Raw genomic sequence first — 5,840 nt, forward strand, 5'->3', positions numbered from 1 at the left:
AGGATCATCTAGTTCCAACACCCTTGCCATGGGCAATTACGCCACCCATTAGAACATGTTGCTCAGGGCCCCATCCAACCAGGCCTTGAACACCTCCAGGGATGGGGCATCCACGTCATCTCTGAGCCACTTGTTCCTATGCCTCACCACCCTCACAATAAAGAATTTCTTGTAAGAGCTAATCTAAATTTCCTTTCTTAGTTTATAAAGTTTATAACCATTTCCCCCTTGTCCTATCACTGTCTCCCTATGTAAAACATCACTCTCTCTTTTATAAGCCCCCTTAAAGTAGTGGAAGGCTGCAATGAGATCTCCCCAGAGCTTTTGCTTCTCCATACTGAACAACCCCAAATCTCTCAGCCTTTCCTCATAAGAGAAGTGCTTCATCCCTCTAATCATCTTGGTTGCCCTCCTTTGGACTCGTTTCTACAGTCAATGAATGTCCTTCCTGTGCTGAGGAACCCAGACCTGGACACAGCACTCCAGGTGGGGTGTCACGAGGGAAGAGCAGAGAGCGACAATCACCTCCCTCCTCAACCTGCTGGCCGGTCCTCTTTTGATGCAGCCCCAGATACCATTGGTCTTCTGGGCGAGCACACGCTGTTGGCTCATGTCCAGCTTTTCATCCTTGAAAACCCCCAAGTTCTTCTCCACAGGGCTGCTCTCAGTGGATTGTTCTCCCAGTCTGGACTCATGTCTAGGATTGCCCCAGCCCAGGTGCAGCACCTTGCACTTGTACTTTTTGAACTTCATGAGGTTCCTATGGGCCCACTTCTTAAGCTTGTCCCCCTAGATGGCATCTTTCCATCTGTTGTGCCAAATGCACTGCTCAGCTTCATGTCATCTGCAAACTTGCTGAGGGTGCACTTGATCCCACTTTCTGCGTCGCTGATAAATTAAAGAGCACCAGTCCCAAGACAGAGCCTTGAGGAACACCACTCTTCACTGGCCTCCACCTGGACACAGAGCCACAATTCTCTGCATCTATCCAGCCAATTCCTTATCCACCAAATAGTCCATCAATCAAATCCATGTCTCTCCAATTTGGAGATAATGATGTCATGTGGGACCAGGTCAAAGGCCTTACAGAGATCTGGATAGATGACAATCTTCCCTTGTCAACCACTGTAGTCACTCTATCATAGAAGGCCACCAGATTGATCAGGAACAATTTGCCCTTAGTGAAGCTGTGCTGGCTGTCTTGGATCAACTCTTTGTCTCATACCTGCTTAACATTGCTTGCATGAGGATCTGCTCCAGAGTCTTCCCAGCCACAGGGATGAGGGTCTCCGATATGTACCCAGCCTCCTTTCTCCCCTTTTTAAAAATAGGAGCAGTGTTTCCCTCTTTTCAGTCACTGAGGACTTCACCTGACTGCCAGGATTTTTCATATATGGTGGAGAGTGGCTTGGCAACAACATCAGCCAGTTCCCTCAGGCCCCTGGGAAGCATCTCATCAGGCCCCATGGACTTGTGGCTATTCAGTTTCATCAAGTGGTCTCAAACCTGCTCTTCACTTACAGTAGGAGGGACTTCACTCCCTATTTTGCACCACCCTACTTGTTAATGGATGTGGCCTTTGTCCTTTTGATCTCCCTGTAGAGCTATTTGAAGACAACAAATGTAATTTTATTTTGAATTTTTATTTTGCGGCTAAGGTGCGTATGATAATGCAATTAAAACGAGTTTATAGTATACCCTTCATCTTTTGCTTGGAAGCGTCCCCTGGCACCTTGCCAAACCGAAGTGGAAAAAATGAGCTCTTTAATTCAAAACTAACAGAAGTATTTCCATGAAAATGCATTACGTTAAGAATTCCTATTCAATTGCTAACAAGTCACCACAGTGAGAGCATCTCTGCAGCACCTGTGATGTTTTAGGGTGTGGCTCTGGTTCATCAGTGTGAGAGTGCAACCTGTCAGAGGAGAGTAGGTGTAGCTATTTCACTCTTCTGACTGCATAAGAACTTAGGGGTTCACAGCCCAAGGCAGCAACAGGTTTGAATTGCTCCCTGCTCTCTGGTGTTTAAATGCTACCATGGGTACCTAAAACCCTACAGGCAGTACTGTAGACATTTGCAATGTGGCTCTAAGGATGTAGGTAATGGTTGTCTTTTGTTATGTATTAGCATATGTGCCAGTACAGCTCTGCATGTAAAATACTTACAGGGAAAAATTACAAAGTGTAATTAGGCAGAGATGTAATTAATTGTGTGCTAGTAGTATTTGCATTATGTACTATAATAAAGCTAAGAAATCAACTGATAAAATAATTCCACTTATTTTAAAAAGCTAAAGATACAGTGGATATATCAGACAAAACATGTCCAAATCTTTGGGAAAAACATTGATGTGCAACTTCCGTTCCCACGGAACAAAAAATACATGTTCCCTTTACTTTAACACACATTTCATAGCACACAATGTATATCTAAAGTATGCATAATTTAACACTGTAATTTTATCTTAGATTTCTGTTGACATGAACAAATGAACCACGTTCTTTGGAAAACCACCTTATCATGCATAAATCATCCATTCTTCCTTTAAGAGCTCAATAAATCTTCCAGAGTGGGAGAGACTTCGTTTTTCTAAGGGACAAAAGAGAAAGAGAACAAAACCATTTAATGGTTTTTGAGGGTACCCTCATATTTGAGCCCAAATCAATTACCCTGGCATGTGCTGAATCTTGTGGGTGTGTGGGCCTTTGTGTTGTGAAGTATTGCTGAACTGAAATCGATACAGGAAGGTAGGATTTCCTGGTATTATGGTTAATTTCTTCTCTTTTATGCTGGTGGCACAGCTGTATTAGAATTTATTAGACAACATTTTACTACCAATACATAAGGATGCATGAAATGTATTTGTGATTTAATGGAGTTTCTAAGTAGCAGGATGGATGAAAAGAAATCACCCAGCCAAAATCCACATATATTCCGAGGAGAATCACACACACAACACACACACACACACTCAAAAAGGAAGAGCTAGAAGCTTTTACCTGCCTTCAGTTTGTAGCAGTTGTGAGAAAACACAAGTAACATCATCATCATCATGGCTGGGCTTTGCGAACGAAGATTTGGGAAGGCTCTATCCACATTTGTTGCAGGCACGCTGGTGGCTTATGAGGCCAATACATGACAGACATATCCGATTGCAAAAGGCACAGCAGAAAGACACCTTAGATGGTGTATTCTGCAAGACACGGTTCTTTCTGCGTTGCCTTTTCTCCTCAAGGGTGATCCTGCGTGTGTTCTCAAAGGAGACAGCTGCGTTATAGATGGTGTGTCTCCAGGCCTCCCGATTTGAGGCCAGAGTAGACCAGTTATGATGATCAATATGGCCAAGGCTGAGATGTTGTTTCAGGGAGTCCTTGTATCTTTTCTTCGGGGCTCCTCTCATGCGGCAGCCAGTGGCAAGTTCACCATAAAGCAAGATCTTAGGGAGGCGGTGGTCCTTCATCCTGGAGACGTGTCCTGCCCAACACAGCTGTGTTCTCAGCAACATGGCCTCAATACTTGTGACTGCTGCTTGTTCTAGAACAGACGTATTGGTCACAAAATCTGACCAGTGGATGTTTAGGATTGAACGGAGACAGCGTTGATGGAAGCGTTCTAGGAGACGCATATTAAGTAACAATGAGTGAAGAATATGTTAAACTATTGCTTGGCTAATTATCAACATACTCATACTTCTCAAGTTTGTAACTGTGTTTTTCTGTGTTTTTGTGTAAGGGCTGGTCAGGTTTTAAGGATATACTACTCTTGAGGTATGCCCAACTGGTATGCCCAAGGGCAGACTTGGGAGATAGCTCCCACTTTGCACAACAAAGAGTGATGGCTGCCTTGAGAGGGTTGTCACATACTGGAGGGGCCAAATCTCCCTCTGAGTGTGCCTATTTCGCTCTGAAAACTAGCAGGAGAATCTGATGTGACAAAGCTTATTTTGGTGCCTGCTGTTAGGCAGTACAGCTTCAGGTCTTAGGTGACAGACTACTGGACTGGGATTCAAGTAATCTCAGTTTTACTCTGTTCTGGTTTTGTCAGGGGTGGAGTTGATTTTCTTCATAGTAGCTAGTATGGGGCTATGTTTGCGATTTGTGCTGAAAACAGTGTTGATAACCCACAGGGATGTTTTAGTTGTTGCTGAGCAATGCTTGCCACAGCCTCAAGGTCTTTTCTGCTTCTCACGCTGCCTCAGCAGTGAGGAGACTTGGGGGTGCACAAGAAGCTGGGAGGGGACACAGCCGAGACAGCTGACTCTGACTGATCAAAGGGATATCCCATATGACCCAGACCATCTGGTGTCATGTTCAGCAGTAAAAGGTGGGAGAAGAAGATGGAAGAGTGGGGACTTTTGGAGTGATGGTGTTTCTCTTCCCAAGTAACTGTTACATGTGGTGGAGCTTTGCTGTTCTACAGGTTGCCGAATACCTGCCTGGCCATGGAAAGCGGTGAATTAATTCCTCGTTTCTCTTTGCTCGTGTACACAGCTCTTGCTTTCCCCGTTGAACTGTCTTTATCTCAACCCTTGAGCTTTATCACTTTTACCCTTCCAGTTCTTCCTCCCATCCTGCTGCAGGGGTGCAAGTGAGCAGCTGCAATGTGCTTAATTGCTGTGTTAAACCACAGCATACTCTTGACAGTGTCACTAATCTGCTCTGCCAGTTCCTCCATTTCCCATCTCAACTTTCATCTGCCTTTTACATTTAGAGGTTAAGCTCTACAAAGTAAACATAGTCTTTCTTTCTCTATGCTTTTTCAGCACATACAACCCAGGGAATATTTTTGTGATGTTCACAGATAAGTAAATATGCAATACAGTACAGATTCTGAAGGCTACAAATCAACACACAGACAAAGACTGTGTGGGCAGTTGTTCCTGCTACTCTTGCTCAATGCAAGGACATCTTAATGTATCAGCTTCCTAGGAGCTTCACATCATTTGTGACTGCCTGCAAACCTGTCACACTTCTACACTTGGAAACAAATGCATACTCCCTAAAAAGTACCCATAGTGGGACAACTGTAATAGGCTGTTGGGTAATAAGATACTTGCATTTCCTTAGCGCTATTAGCTGTCCAAATGACATTCTTAGTGTTCCGTCTGAGCTAGTCATGGTGCTTAACGCTTACAGCTTTCTTACCAGTTTGAAAAGGTAACCCACACCAAAGTGCACTGTGCCTATAGAGAAAGTGCACTGAAGTGACTTGAATAACAAGGAATCCAAGAGTAATGATGAGTTTGCAGTCATTCATCTGGTCATTCAACAGAACTAGAAGAAATTATATCATTCTAGTAGTAGAATAGGAATCTGGAAATCTGAGAACTGAAGGTTACAGCAGAGTTGGTTCATAAGATATTAAAATAGACAAAAACATTTTAAGAACATGATTAATGAATTACCAAGTGTCTTAAATATAAAAACATTAAAATGTATAATAGAATGTGTATTTACAACAAGTCTTCATAGTTTAATTAGCTTCAATATAGAATGATGTAAAATTACTTCATGTGGAATACCTGTCTACATGGCACTTGTGTAATATCTTTAACTGGCATTTATTGGGATTGAGCTCCTTTGTGGTATTGCCTTTCCTGAAAAATGTGCCATTCCCACATACTATTTTACTGAAATCAGTATGTGCCACTGAGTGCTGTTTCTTTTTTTAGTCTGCATGTTATATAATCCATATCCTGATATATATTCAGTCAGAATACTTAAGCCTAACAATCACCTCCAAACCAAAATCGTTTTAAAATAGCTCAGAGTAGATCTAAATTAATTTCTCTTTTCTGTTATGAAAATAACAAAAAAAAGGTAAAAATATTTTTCTAATC

General features: G+C 42.6%; 1 protein-coding gene and 1 long non-coding RNA gene across 7 annotated transcripts in view; one reads left to right on the plus strand and one right to left on the minus strand.

The window, feature by feature from the left end:
• Positions 1-5,840, plus strand: part of LOC113983147 (mediator of RNA polymerase II transcription subunit 1-like) — a 37,180-nt gene that overhangs the window by 1,925 nt on the left and 29,415 nt on the right. The window lies entirely within an intron of this gene.
• Positions 1,625-3,109, minus strand: LOC120322623. Its single transcript, XR_005562433.1, has 2 exons — positions 3,001-3,109; positions 1,625-2,590 (listed from the first exon to the last, which is right to left on the minus strand). It is a non-coding gene; the product is annotated as an uncharacterized LOC120322623 (long non-coding RNA).

Source organism: Pipra filicauda, unplaced genomic scaffold, assembly GCF_003945595.2.
Source record: "Pipra filicauda isolate LSUMZ 115617 unplaced genomic scaffold, ASM394559v2 scaffold137_size4652046_pilon, whole genome shotgun sequence".
NCBI classification, from domain to species: domain Eukaryota; kingdom Metazoa; phylum Chordata; class Aves; order Passeriformes; family Pipridae; genus Pipra; species Pipra filicauda.